Source organism: Ziziphus jujuba, chromosome 11 (genome assembly GCF_031755915.1).
Source record: "Ziziphus jujuba cultivar Dongzao chromosome 11, ASM3175591v1".
In the NCBI taxonomy this organism is placed as follows: domain Eukaryota; kingdom Viridiplantae; phylum Streptophyta; class Magnoliopsida; order Rosales; family Rhamnaceae; genus Ziziphus; species Ziziphus jujuba.
This window is the reverse complement of record NC_083389.1, coordinates 2416424-2432498: the sequence shown is the minus strand read 5'-3', so window position 1 is coordinate 2432498 and position 16075 is coordinate 2416424. Positions and strand designations below refer to the sequence as shown.

The following is a 16075-nucleotide window of genomic DNA, read 5'->3' as shown; positions in this document are numbered from 1 at the left end:
AGCTTTTGTGAGTGGTCAGCGCAATACGGTACGATATGCCAGCAGCCTAAATGAGGCACCCAAGAGCCACTAGCACAAGATAGATTTAATGCCAGGCTGGAAGTGATTTACTAAGTCAGGATTTCCAGTGGCTGCCCATTGTAGAATCGTCGATAACCTGGCCGCCACTATCATGTGTGTAAAGACTTACTGCATAGGCATGCTGGAAACCGTTTGGCAAGTCAAGGGACCCTGAAATCTACTCCTTAGCTATAACATTCCAGAGTCATGCAGAACAGACACTAACCGTCCTCCAACTACTATTAATTAATTGGACCTTCAAGGAACGGAACAAGTAGAGTACAAAAAAGAAAGCTAAACCATTTGTAAATGTGATTTCCTCTCCGTAAAATCATTTCATGGTAAAGGAAATTGAACCTATGCCACTTAAGCAATGATGGAAAGGAATAAAATAAAGAGAGAAATAAAAAAGAAAATAGAGGAAAAAATAATAAATAAAAAAAGCAAAGTAGAAGAGCCTAGATTCCAAATGAATGAAAACGTGACTGAATTGGTCCTAGTTACTCTTCGGACCTGAGTGGAAGAAGGGAAGAGATTCCCGAATGAGGAAAAGGATCCAATGACTTCAAAATAATTGAACGAGGAGCCATATGAGAAGAAAATCTCATGTAGGGTTATGTAGAGTCGCAGTAAGGGTGACTTATCTGTCAACTTTTCCACTATCAACCCCAAAAAACCAAACTCTGCCTTACGTAAAGTTGCAAAAATGCGCTTAACCTCTAGATTTGAAATCACTGCTTATATCCTTGGTATTGGCCATAATTTACAAGAACATTCTATAGTCTTAGTAAGAGGGGGAAGGGTTAAGGATTCACCCGGTGTGAGATATCATATTAATCGAGGAACCCTAGATAGCTGTCGGAGTAAAGGATCGTCAACAAGGACATTCTAGTGCGTTGTAGATTCTTATCCAAGACTTGTATCATTTGATGATGCCATGTGAATCGCTAGAAACATGTGAAGTGTATGGCTAACCCAATAACGAAAGTTTCAAAGTTTCTAAAGAGATTCTATTCGGAACTATTATATGTCCAAGGTCCAATATTGAAATAATTTCAGAGGTTTTCCTTGACTTTGTTCGTGTCAACAAACAATTAGAAATGCCTCGACTTTTTTAGAATAGGTCTGAGTCAAATAGCAATGATTCGAAGCACTTCTTTTTACACTATTTTGGAAACCCAACAACTCAATCTTATGGATTTGTAAAATACAAGATTTCCAATCCTAGCAGGAAAAGGAGAGGAATAGATACTCAATTTAAAGTGAGTAAATAGAATTCCATACTCAATCTCGTAGATACATATAGAATTCTGTGGAAAACTGTATTCGACGAAAGTCGTATGTATGGCTTGGAGGGAGATCTTTCATATCTTTCAAGATCCACCCTACAAAATAAATGATTTTAGCCCTTATAAAAAGAAAACTGATTCTTGAACCCCTTTCACACTCATGTCACGTCGAGGTATTGCAGAAGAAAAAACTACAAAATTCGATCCAACTTATCGTAATCGATTAGTTAACATGTTGGTTAACTGTATTCTGAAACACGAAAAAAAAATCATTGGCTTATCAGATTATCTATCGAGCCATGAAAAAGATTCAACAAAAGAAAAAAACAAATCCACTATCTGTTTTACATCAAGAATACGTGAAGTAACTCCCGGTATAGCAGTAAAAGCAAGACATGTAGGCGGATCGACCCATCAAATGCCCATTGAAATAGGATCCACACAAGGAAAAGCACTTGCCATTCCTCGGTTATGAGGGCCAACCCATAAACATTCAGGTCGAAATATGGTTTTCAAATTAAGTTCCGAATTAGTCTACCAAAGGGAGTGGCGATGCCATATGCAAAAAGGAAGAAACTCATAGAATGGCAGAGGCAAATAGAGCTTTTGTACATTTTGGTTAATCCACGAACAGGATCTATATAGATACATAGACCCATGGGTCCATACATCTCGATCGGAAAAGAATCAATAGAAAAATAAAGAATCATAATTGATTAATATATTTCTCGAAATAAATGAAAAGGAAACGAAAGACGAAACATAAATCATGGATCAACTAAGCCCTCTTGAGGACTTGTTTACGAATAAGAAAGAGGAATCTCATGTAAATACCAGGGAATAAAGTTTGATCCTATTCATAGGGATTCCGTAAAAATTCCATTCCAAAAAGTTAAAAACAAGTGGGATTTTTTGGAGATTGGATGCAGTTACTAATTCATGATCTGGCATGTACAGAATGAAAACTTCATTCTCGATTCTACGAGAATTTTTATGAAAGCCTTTCATTTGCTTCTCTTCGATGGAAGTTTCATTTTCCCATAATGTATCCTAATTTTTGGCCTAATTCTTCTTCTAATGATCGATTCAACCTCTGATTAAAAAGATATACCTTGCTTATATTTCATCTCTTCAACAAGTTTAGTAATGAGCATAACGACCCTATTGTTTCGATTGAGAAAAGAACTTATGATTAGCTTTTCGGGAAATTTCCAAATGGACAATTTCAATGAAATCTTTCAATTTCTTACTTTACTATATTCAACTTGATGTATTCCTCTATTCGTAGAGTACATTGAATGTACAGAAATGGCTATAATAGAGTTTCTGTTATCCATATTAACAGCTACTCTAGGAGGAATGTTCTTATGCGGTGCTAACGATTTAATAACTATCTTTGTAGCTCCAAAATGTTTCAGTTTATGACCCAACCTATTTTCTGGATATAAATATGTATGGTCTAATGAGGCTACTACAAAATATTTACTCATGGGTGGGGCAAGCTCTTCTATTCTGGTTCATGGTTTCTCTTGGCTATATGGTTCATCCGGGGGAGAGATCGAGCTTCAAGAAATAGTAAATGGTCTTATCAATACAAAAATGTATAACTCCCTAGGAATTTCAATTTCACTTATATTCATCACTGTAGGAAAAGCCCCAGCCCCTTCTCATCAATGGACTTCTGACGTATACGAAGGAGTGCGGTTCGTTCGATAAATTCCTACCTCTCTATGTACCTCTGAGATGTTTGGATTTTTTAAAACTCCATGGACATGCAAAAGAGAAACGCTATCCCCACTTGGACCAAAACATAATGTTTACTTGTTCAAATATCAATTAAGGTGAAGCAGCATCAAGAACAATGAATCTTTTTATGATAAAGATATTCATTTTGCAAGTTCATTATTATGGGTAGTTCCTACAAAGGATCGGACTAGTGACGTATACAATACTTGAATTCTCAATGTAGATGTTAATAGTTAGTTCTCATCCTTTAGAGACTACGAGTTTTTGAAAACGAATACCCTAAGATGATCATCTCATGGCTATTGAAAACGAATCAAATCAGATGGTTCTATATCTCAATCTTTGTGGCTTGCTCCTACAGAACCAAGGTCGAAAAGATTGAGAAGAATCAGTCATTCACAACCACTGATGAAGGATTCCTTGAAAAGTTAAGGATTAATAATCCTTTTTAGAAATCGTATGGGTTTAGTCTTACACATACACAAGGAAGGCAATCAAAAAAGAAATAAGATGAGTTCTTCTTTCTTTTATAACTTAGGAGCCATGTGACATGAAAGTCTCATGCACGGTTTTGAATGAGAGAAAGAAGCGAGGAATCCTCTTTTCGACTCTGACTCTCGCACTCCAGTTGTTGATTTTCTTTCTATTACTTCGAAAGTAGCTGCTTCAGCTTCAGCCACTCGAATTTTTGATATTCCTCTTTATTTCTCATCAAATGAATGGCATCTTCTTCTGGAAATCCTAGCTACTCTTAGCACGATATTGAGGAATCTCATTGCTATTACTTAAGCAAGCATGAAAGTATGCTTGCGTGTTTGCCCATTTGTCAAATTGGATATGTAATTATTGGAATAATTGTTGGAGACCCAAATGGTGGATATGCAAGCATGATAACTTATACGCTGTTCTATATCTCCATGAATCTAGAAACTTTTGCTTGCATTGTATCATTTAGTCTCCATACCAGAACTAATAACATTTCAGATTATGCAGGATTATACATGATAGATCCTTTTTTGGCTCTCTCTTTAGCCTTATGTCCATTATCCTTAGGAGATCTTCCTCCACTAGTAGGTTTTTTTGGAAAACTTCATTTATTCTGGTGTGGATGGCAAGCATGCCTATATTTCTTGGTTTCAATAGGACTCCATATGAGCGTTGTTTCTATCTACTATTATCTACAAATAATCAAGTTATTAATGACTGGACGAAACCAAGAAATAACCTCTCACGTGTAAAATTATAGAAGATCCCCTTTAAGATCAAACAATTCCATCGAATTGAATATGATTATATGTGTGATAGCATCTACTATACCAGGAATATCAATGAACCCGATTATTGAAATTGCTCAGGATACCCTTTTTTAGCTTCTAGAATCTATTTCTTAGTTCAAGATCCCTCTTACTAACTGGAATCAAAGAATTAAGATATGTTCCGTCCAAAATGGGAATGGGCTAGGGTTATGAACTTATAATATATAATCTGATGATCGAGTCGATTCCATGATTATAAGTTCATTCCATACCAAACCAAACCATAATAGGGTTATATACATTCTAATTATGAGAAGGGGTCATTCGAACGTATCTAAATAGATATTGTGTTCGCATATGGATCCCTACATTGTTACATTCCATTTAGGATTAGGAATAGGCGTAATTGGACTTGCTTTTTACATATCTCTTGTTATTTAGGACCCTATTCACCTCACCTCTCTGGGTTTCTATTGAATTGAGAAATAGGTTTGATTGTCCATCTTTTTGATATAATATATAAATATAAGATTAGGCACCCTCTGGATAATTCAAATCAAAGCAATTGGATGTCCGATTCGGGCCTATATGACATGACCGATCAATAGAAACACTTTAACACTCCACCTTTGTCATATATTCCATACATCACACTGGAGAGATATCATATTCATGGAATACGATTCACTTTCAAGATGCCTTGGTGGTGAAATGGTAGACACACGAGACTCAAGATCTCATGCTAAAGAGCATGGAGGTTCGAGTCCTCTTCGAGGCATAATATTGAGAATGCTCAGTAAATTGGAATAAGTTTGGCAGTGGATCACAAAATCTTGGTGATCTACTCTATCTAATGAATGGGGAGTCTGCTTTGAAAAAGTCTATCTTACACCCACCCTACCCCCCGAGTATATGCTTCTACAGAAACTCTAATAAAATGCCCCCCCCCCCCCCCCCCCCGCGCACCGTAACCCAGTAGATAAAGCACATTATATAGTCCGTTTTAGGGATTGGCGACTTACCCATTTAGTGACTTTGGCGCTGGACATTCCCAAAATGGGTACTATCCCATCAGTGAATTCAATAATAAACACCTATTGGCATTCCAGGGCCTATCATAAATAGAATCCAGTACTTCTTGGTCGTGAATATCTAAATAGGATGAACTGCTCTGTGGATTGCTTAGAAACAATTAGAATTAGTCAGTCAACTGGAATGTGTATTATCCATATAGGGGTCAATTGAGAAGATCCGTCGACCTAAGACGAAGAGAAATGTCTATCTATTTTATTTAGTTATTCAGTTAAGCCAATGATTCATTATTGTAGTAGATAGCGACAACCATTTCATCTGACATGTGTATTTTTTATTTTCCAATGGATTTACATCTCTCATTTATGGAAATTTTTTTGATGTAGTGAGTAATAGTTCTGGTTGGTCGCTGTTCAAGAATTCTTGTTTAGGCAGTTCATACCCTCCATCCCTAATGTTTGGATCTAAGATTTCAATTCTTCCATGTTTCAGCAGTAGTATATTGTTCCATGGAGCTGAGGTCCAAAATATGGAAGAAACGGGTGTTTCCATGACTCTACCACCTGGTCAATTCTGTTCCATTTAATACCTGTTTCATGGCCACATATCTTTCCAACTAAGGAATGGGAGACCTTTCTCTTTCTCTTGTTACATGAATCCAATTTTCAATTTCATCTGGGAAAAGCCATCTTTTTCTCAACAATATCTTTGTCATTTGATCCAATAGCGTTCCATTAGATAGGAACAGCTTTGATAAATATTAATAAATCTCAGATGGAGTATTAGAATGGAAAAATCAATTAGATAATGAACTATTGGTTCTAAGCCATCTCTGATGATGAATAAACAATTTGAAGTACTTTTCTTGCGTATTCTTGATAAACCAGCATTTATATATAGATGCAGGAATATTTGTTTGGGAAGTAAGAAGCCCCTTTGACATCTCTCCATCTGTAAATAATTCCCAATGTGAAAAAACAGAGACAACAGGCTAATCTTTGAATAGGAAAAAAGTGGATCTGTAGGGTCCCAAATGAATTGGCTTATTCAAAAAAAGTCTTGTTCTTCGGATGATCTATCTTGTGTCTGGTACTGCATGGTCCCACTCTGCAAGAACTCTGAATCATTCTCTTGAACCCCATCCTCTTCATCATAAATGATCTGCTTATCCCGAAATGACCTGGCCCAATAGGGAAATCCCAATTCATTAGGCCTTTCGATATAAACAAATAGAAAGCCCCAAGGGTGCCATATTCTAGGAGCCAAACTATGTGATTGAATAAATCCTCCTCTATCCGTTGTGGGTCGAGGACTCCTTCTCCTTCCCCTTCTTCAAATTCTGATTCATATTGTTCATAGAGAAATCTTTGATCAATGATAGAACAAGATCCATTTTGCATCATATCTAAGGGATTCCTTAGTTTGGGCCGAAGGAGCAATGTCACTCGATCATTATCAAACTGGCTGCAATCTATTTCTGTCTGTGAGGATATCACTAAAGTGCCTTCTACTTCTAATAGGCCATGAACTAGATCAGAATCATTCTCAACGAGTCCATAAGAAGTGATCCCATTCTTTTCATCGAGTTCAAGTAGAGACGAAATGTCTTGAGCAATTGATCCGGCAGAAAACTCAAAAGATAAAGAAGTATTGTTAATTTCTTCATGCTCGTTCCAAGTTCAAAGTACCATTTGTACAAAACCCAGAGGAGGTTCATGGCCAAGGGAAAAGATGTATGAGTAACGGTTATTTTGGAATGTACCGCTTGTGTTCGAAACCGTGTTAATAAAAAATCAATGTGCATTTCCTGAATTGACATAATATGCCCGGTCGATTGGAATTGAGAAAATTTTGTACCTTTTGTTACAAACATATGATTCACAATGAAACAAAGAAATAGATCGAACCGATCGCCTCCGTGTCCGCCTTCCAATCCAAGGAAGGTGAAAAATGACATATTATATATAACATAACCATTTCTATAACATATATTAAATATAAACAAATCCTATTTATTAATTAATTCTAAATCATTTTTTATCATTTTTTGTTTTGATCTGATCGAAATAAGAGTAGGATTTTCGGGATAAAAAATAAACAAACCATGGATAAATCCAAGCGATCTTTTCGTAGGTGTTTGCCCCTGATCCAATCAGGGGATCGAATTGATTATCGAAACATGGGTTTAATGAGTTGATTTATTAGTGACCAACGAAAAATATTATCTAGATGGGTGTATAAACTGACTTTAAAACAACATCGATTAATTACCTTTGCTGTAAAACAAGCTCATATTTTATCTTCGGTACCTTTTCTTAATAATGAGAAACAATTTGAAAGAAGCGAGTCAACCACTCGAACTGCTGGTCTGAGAACTAAAAATAAATAACTCTTCAATTGAATCAAAATAAAATTCCAATCCGAACTTAAATGCGAATTTACGTTTTGTTCAAAAACTTTGAGAATCCAGGTTTGATTATCATGTCGTAAGAAAAAAAATAATTGGGAAAGAAGAATAAATCTTTTTTTATTGAACGTGTTTGTTCATTTTGATAACTTTCTCATAGGATGATATTTTATCATACTAATTTCTACTCTACCTTCCCGGAGTTCATTCTCCAGGGAACTCCATTTAAAACATTCCAATGGATTCCTTCCAATCTCCTTATTTTATGATCTCATTAGAAATCATATAAAAACAATTCCTATTTAATATAGCTATTTGTGCAAGTATTTTATGATTAAGAAGCAACTGCCCCTTGTACAGATTGTGTATTAGTCTACTATAACTATAGTATACATGATTATCTCGACTTAATGGATTTATTTGAGTGATCCACAAACGCAGTAAATCTCTATTTTGCCTATCTCTATCCCGATGAGCTAAAACAAAGCTCTTATTTTCTATTGAGTATAGTCTGAATAAGTCTTGAATGAGCCCCTCGAAAGCTTGAGGCAAATAAATGAATTTTTGTTCTACGTCTTCGAGCTATATATCTCGGTTTAATTCTGGTCATTGAATAAATGAAACTTTGATGAATAACTAATTGATTTCTTTTATTTCAATTATTTTCTTCCCCTTTTCTAGTCTTATTAATAACAAAACGGATTCTTCCAATGTATAAAACAAAATTCCAATGGTTTTTGCTACTATAACCTTCCCGACCATGGGTTTTTTTTATAGGCTTTCACCTTGAAATAATAAATTTTTTTTATACCTAGTATAAAAAAAAAAACACAGTAAATCGAAAAGTAGTAAATATAAATGGGTATAGTGGGTTCCATCGTTTCTATGATTTCTTTATAAACGGTGAGGTCCTCTCTATACACCGGAGCCTCTTCTTTCATTTAATGAATGTTATTGCTAACTTGTACAGTTCACACTCTTTGGCTCTACCCATAATTATCTAGTAATAGGTCTTTCACAATGAAACCCACCAATACAGTAATGGTATTTAATTATAAATATTAGCTGAGTAGCTGACCCAGTTAGTCCGTTCTTGCAATAGTCAAGAATAAGGGCATAACCTTTTCGGCTTTTAAATCGGATTTGCTTGCTTAATGGATACCATTTTCTACCAATGGGGAATTCTTTCTCGTCGTAAATTAAAAATTGAAATGATTGGGTTTGGTACCAATGAAAACCATAAATTTGATAGCACAATAGAAAGATATGGTAGATCTTTTTTATTTTTAGATTTAACTTTTTTAGTTTTAGAGAGTAAATGGGCTTCTTTCATTCTATCCTATTCATTAGTCCTGATCGCTAATACTGGATCGATTGTTTTCTTTCTTTTGGCCTACCACGTTATTTGAACGAGTTGAACATACACCTTAGTACATGTTCCTCATCGCTAAGGACATCCCCGAAGAGCTGGAGATTTTGTGACATTTTTGATTGACTGTCTTGTGTTTCAATAAGTTGTTTAATAGTTCGCATGTTGAATCATATACATAATGAGCTGGTTTAGATCGATCCTAACCAGATGATTATGAATCATTTATATATTAATGGATTAATTTGTATATATTAATATATTAATTATTAATTAATAGAATATTAAACCTGGTAAGACGATAAAATAGCAAATTGTAGATTTGCGTGAAACCCCTGTTCTGTTAGTTTTAGTTCTTGTTATTTTTTTTAACCACTACACGATCAACAATTCCATGAGCTTAGGCTTCTATTGCTGACATAAAAATATCTCTTTCCATGGCTTTGAAAACAACCATAAACGTTTGCCTGTTTTTTGTACATAAACCTTTGTGGTGGTTTCGCACAGCTTCAGTAGTTCTTTTGCTTCCAGGATAAATTCTCCCGTATGTGCCTCATAAAAAGCACTAGCAGGTTAATGCATCATTACCCTGATAATATAACATAATAGATAGTTCCTCTATATTGCATGATGAAAGTCGAAGAGATAAAGAATAATAAAATAAATAGTATGAAAAAAAGATAAAATCAAACAATCGTACAAGCATCTTTTGCGCATTGCATACAACTCTACAATGGAATTCACTTTTACCTTGTTTTACCATGCATCGAGGAAATAGAAAAAAAAATAGAAAATATACATATATATAGGGTCTGTCAGATTCACATAGGTAAATGATTCACTAACCACCCTTCCTTTTGGAGCAGTTAAAAAATACTATGATGCCTTTATTGCTTTGTTATTTCATTTGTTATTTAGCAATCCCAAAATTTCTTCTTCTTTTTTTTCAATACAAATAAATAAGATTTTTTTACTTTTTTATTTTTTTATTTTTTTATTTTTTTATTTTCGTATTCTTTCATAACATAAATATTGTTATCTTCGGTGTGAAAACAAAAAAGTTTGTGATGCTGAAATAGGTCTCCCGATAGATCAGATAAAATTGGAAATACCCTTTGTTTATCTCATACTATTTTTTCCTTTTATATCGAATTCGAAGTGCCATGCTATTATTACTTAATATTCATATTTCCTATAGTACGATGGCATAGCCTTCGTTTTTTCTCTCAAATCCAATAAAAAACTCATTGGCACCAAGCGTAAGGGAATGCTAGACATTTGGTAATTTCTCCTCTGACTAGAATAAAAGATGCCATTGAAGCAACTAATCCTATGCATATTGTCAGTATATCTGGTCGCATAAATTGTATAGCATCATAAATAGCTACTCCAGGTATTAGCCACCCTCCAGGAGAGTTTATAAACAAATACAGATCTTTGGCATCGTCCTCGATACTGAGATATAGCATAAGACCAATAAGTTGATTTGATATCTCGTTATCAATCAGTTGGCCTAAAAAAGTAATCTTTTCGATAAAGTCAATTGATTGGGATAAAATTGTATCCCTTATGAACCATACATGCACCTTTTGATGTATACAGCTCAACACAAATTGCGAAAAAAAAAAAAAAGAATCAATGTGTAGATTCTAGCTTTCTTTATTTTTTTATATTTATAGCAGGCTCTTTTTAACTTGTAACAAAGGGGGGCTTTTTCTTTCATGTTTCAGGAAAGATGAGTTTTTGCCTGTTTTAATTTATATATGAATTAAAAACCTATAAATAAAAAAAATTCACTAAACTTATCGGACTAACTTCTCATTGATGTATTGTTTCATCGGAATCCAATCCAAATCATGATGTAAGTTTCTTGTTCCTGAACGGTCTTCTTGAACTTTTTCTAGGTTTAAGCTCTACTCCAAGTAAAGATCTATCCGATTTGGATTTGCACATATAGGACAAATGCTCCAATACCACGTCTTTTTGCTACGACTTCCCTTTTTTTTTTATTCCATGTCTCCCACCAAATAGTAAATATTCAATGCATTCATCACATTACTCGATTGATTAACAATTTGAGATCGTTATTATATATCATTATTATATATGATGAGTGGAAAATCTTTATAAATAGAATATGATATAAATGGTAATCATAGATATATTACCAATTGGTTTTTTTTCTAAACGGAGCCTGTATATTAATATTATATTTCATTTTTTCGGTCTAACCAAGCCATCTATAACTTATAAATTATTATAATTAAGAATATTAATATATATACACCCCTAAAAAATAGATTGAATTCCACTTCATTGTATTTCACGCTCTAATTTTTTGATGATTCAATCAACCTTTCTTAGGCGAAAGAGAGGATATCTCGATCGGGTAAGAGAACGGGGAAATACCATATGACCAAATATATCTGACAAGTCGCACTATGCATCTTCCTTTCCAGGGTTTCAAAAAGGAACTTTTGGAACACCAATAGGCATTAAATGAAATAAAAATTAATTACTACAGCTCACTTTGATGTGAAAGCATAACAATGTATTTATTGTCTTAATAATATTCTTCCTTATCCTATTTTATCCATAGATCGAATAAGTTTATAAAAAAGGAAGACAGAAATACTAAAAGAAAATTCTTTCATGTAGATCCTTTGAATGATTAAAAAAAATATAAATGCAGTCACTCATATAAAAGGTATCATCCTTTTGCCATTACGTATTGGTACTTATCGGGTGTAGAATAGATCTACTTCCTTTTGTTCCTACAAAAAAAAATTGTTCCATTATTACTAAAAGAATAGAACAAATATTAATCCTTTCCCTGAGATAATCCACTCATGTCTACTTTTCATTGATAGAGGGGTATTTCCATGGGTTTGCCTTGGTGTCCTATTCATACCATCATATTGAATGATCCCAGTCATTTGCTTGCTGTCCATATAATGCATACAGCTCTGGTTGCTGGTTAGGTCGGTTTAATGGCTGTATACGAATTAGGGTTTTTTTATCCCTCTGACCCTGTTCTTCATCCAATGTGGAGACAAAGGATGTTTGTTATACCTTTCATCACTTGTTTAGGAATAACCAATTCATGGGCTGATTGGAGTATCACATGAGGGACTATAACAAATCTGGTTATTTAGAGTTACGAAGGCGTGGCTGGTGCACATATTGTGTTTTTTGGCTTATGCTTTTTAGCAGCTATGTGGCACTGGGTGTATTGGGATCTAGAAATATTTTGTGAGGAACGTACAGGAAAACCATCTTTGGATTTACCCAAAATCTTTGGAATTCATTTATTTCTTTCAGGGCTAGCTTGTTTTGGTTTTAGCGCATTTCATGTAGCAGGATTCTATGGTCTGAGAATATGGGTATCCGATCCTTATGGACTAATCAGAAGGGTACAATCTGTAAATCCGGCGTGGGGTGTGGAAGGTTTTGATCCTTTTGTTCCGGGAGGAATAGCCTCTCATCATATTGCTGCAAGGACATTGGGCATATTGGTGGATCTATTCCATCTTAGCGTCCGTCCACCCCAACATCTATACAAAGGACATATGGGAAATATTGAAACTGTCCTTTCCAGTAGTATTGCTACTGTCTTTTTTACAGCTTTTGTGGTTGCTGGAACTATGTGGTATGGTTCAGCAACTACCTCGATTGAATTATTTGGTCCCACTCATTATCAATGGGATCAAGGATACTTTCAACAAGAAATATATAGACGAGTTAGTGCTAGGCTAGCCCAAAATCAAAGTTTATCCGAAGCTTGGTTGAAAATTCCTAAAAAATTAGCTTTTTATGATTACATCGGCAATAATTCAGCAAAAGGAGGATTATTCTGGGCAGCCTCAATGGACAATGGGGATGGAATTGCTGTTAGGTTGTTAGGAAACCCTATTTTAGAGATAACGGGGTCCTATGCCTACTCTTTTTAAAACATTTCCGGTTGTTTTAGTAGATGGAGACAGAATTGTTAGAGCCGATTTTCTTTTTAGAAGGGCTGAATCGAAATACAATGTCGAACAAGTAGGTGTAACTGTTAAGTTCTATGGCGGCGAACTCAACGGAATCAGTTATAGTGATCTCGCTACTATGAAAAAATATGCTAGATGTTCTTAATTGGGTGAAATTTGTGAATTAGATTGTGCTACTTTGAAATTCGACGATGTTTTTCGTAGCAGTCCAACGGGTTGGTTTACTTTTGGACATGCTTCGTTTTCTTTGTTCTTTTTCTTCCAACACATTTGGCATGGTGCTAGAACCTTGTTGAGAGATATTTTTGCTGGTATTGACCCCAATTTGGATGCTTAAGTAGAATTTGGAGCATTCCAAAAATTTGGAGATCCAACTACAAGAAGACAAGTAATTTGATAGAATATTGTTTTGTTATTTTTCATTTTTAGTTTTGTGAGTAGGGTACCAGATAAATCTTGATTTGAATCACTACCTTTTCTTTGACTCTTGCTCTTTCTTTATCCATGGGATGATCCCAAATAAAAAGGTATGGAAGCTATAATTGTATATAAACCACGATCGAATCCACCTAAAGTTTCGCTATCTTTTTTTTCGCTATCTTTTTCCGAGAACCACCTAAAGTTCGAACTAAAAAGATGAAATGATTTTTTATTATCTCAATTGAAAGTAATGAGCCTCCCAATTTTGAGAGGCTCATTACTTCAACTAGTCTCCGTGTTCCTCAAATGGATCTCTTAGTTGTTGAGAGGGTTGCCCAAAAGCAGTATATAAGGCATACCCAGTAAAACTTACAAGTAAACTTAATATAAAGATGGCTACTAAGGTTGCTGTTTCCATTATTATATAGTTTCAAGACCACAATGGGTCTATGATAAGATCATTTATTTACAACGGAATGGTATACAAAGTCAACAAATCTCAATGAATATAAAATACGATTTATGGCTACACAAACCGTTGAGAGGAGTTCTAGATCTGGTCCAAGACGAACTGCTGTAAGGAGTTTATTGAAACCATTGAATTCAGAATATGGTAAAGTATCTCCTGGGTGGGGAACTACTCCGTTGATGGGTATCGCAATGGCCCTTTTTGCGGTATTCCTATCTATTATTTTCGAGATTTATAATTCTTCCATTTCGCTGGATGGAATTGGAATGACTTAGATTCACAAGAACTAGTAACTAGCATTTCAATAGAAAGTGAAGCATTTAGGTCTCTGATTTTTATCCCATTCTGTTTTGGTAGTTCGATCGTGAAATTTCTTTGTTTCTGCAGTTCCAGAATATGATTGGGTGACTTGTTATAATTGATCCTATGGATAGTACAGAGAATGCATCTGTCATCTTGATAGAGATGGTTTTACTTCATCGGATATTCATTCTAGTATCTGAAGCATGGAATATAGGAAGTAGATTCCAAAGTATTATTAGCACTATGATTCATCCTTAATATTAAAACCACGTGTCTGGACTTCCATTTTTTTTTTTTTGTCAAGGAGTTAGATTTAGAAGTTATAAATCAAAATATTTTTATTTTTTCAAACTCTTATTTACGCTTATTTTGATCAAAAGACAAGGGTGTCGTTGGATTTTTATTCATTCCAATTATTCATTGAATAAGTGATAATCCAACAGTTCTTACTCAAGGAATTTTTGGAATTAGTTTATAAAGAAAAGGTTATCGAATCATCATGGTTCTAGTATGAATTTAGGGTTTTAACCGATTCATAGGGTCTTAACAAGATAATTTCTATCAATATCAATAATAAAGAAAACAGTAGTTAAAGGTGCATTACACACATTAAAAAAATATATAAAATAGGTAAAAAGAAGATTCAAGAGCCCTATAATCATCACCATAGAGACAAATGAGACGACTTGATATTTTGGCATTATAACCACAAGAAAGAACTTTTGGATTTTTATTCTTTTGTATCTTCATAAACGATTGAATCAGAGGATTAAGAAGTTTTGAACTTAACTTTCTATTACACATATCCAATTGAATTAGTATTTTAGTGTTATGTTTTGAGCCATATGAGATGAAATTCTCATATACGGCTCTCCGCCGGGGGGAGGGCGGGTCCACTCTGTTTACCTATCCCAATAAAATCTATGATTGGTTCGATGAACATCTTGAGATTCAGGCAATTGCAGATGATATAACTAATAAATATGTTCCTCCTCATGTCAACATTTTGTTTGGTTAATCCGATCAGTTCTTCAATGGTCGGTCAGTATGATGGTTCTAATGATGATCTTACACGTATTTCATGTGTATCTCACCATCGGCTTTAAAAAATCTCACGAATTGACTTGGGTTACAGGTGTGGTTTTGGGTGTATTGACCACATCTTTTGGTGTAACTGGTTATTCCTTACCTCGGGACCAAATTGGTTATTAGGCAGTAAACATTGTAACAGGTGTGCCAGAAGCTATTCCTGTAATAGGATCGCCCTTGGTAGAGTTATTATGCGGAAGTGCTAGTGTGGGACAATCCACTTTGACTCCGTTTTATAATTTACACATTTTTCTATTACCTCTTCTCACTGCCGTATTCATGTTAATGCACTTTCTAATGATACGTAAGCAAGGGATTTCTGGCCCTTTATAATATAATGTAATGTAATTTATAATGTAAATAATATAAAAAATATATTATATCCTAGCTATTTATAACCAATCATTTATCAATTGGGGTAGGACCAATAGTATTTCATTGCTACAAATATGTCTTATTGAATTGAATAAGACATGTATTTGGATATTTCTCTTCAACACTGCAAAAATGTAATGATGTATTATTTTTATTTTTTTGACACTCATAGTTGAAGTGAATTTTTCGAAGATAAAATGGATTATGGGAGTGTGTGACTTGAACTATTGATTGGGCCATGCAGAATATATACCCTTATCTGCCACATTTG

The 16075-nt window shown here is 34.6% G+C and overlaps 3 pseudogenes; 2 read left to right on the top strand and 1 right to left on the bottom strand.

Moving 5' to 3' along the window:
• Nucleotides 1-2262: 2262 nt before the first annotated feature.
• On the top strand, nucleotides 2263-4465 carry LOC132799839 (NAD(P)H-quinone oxidoreductase subunit 2 A, chloroplastic-like; annotated as a pseudogene).
• Nucleotides 4466-6031: 1566 nt separating this feature from the next.
• Nucleotides 6032-9323, bottom strand: LOC132799902 (protein Ycf2-like; annotated as a pseudogene).
• A 2718-nt stretch (nucleotides 9324-12041) lies between these two features.
• On the top strand, nucleotides 12042-13545 carry LOC125419330 (photosystem II CP47 reaction center protein-like; annotated as a pseudogene).
• The last annotated feature ends 2530 nt before the right edge of the window (nucleotides 13546-16075 follow it).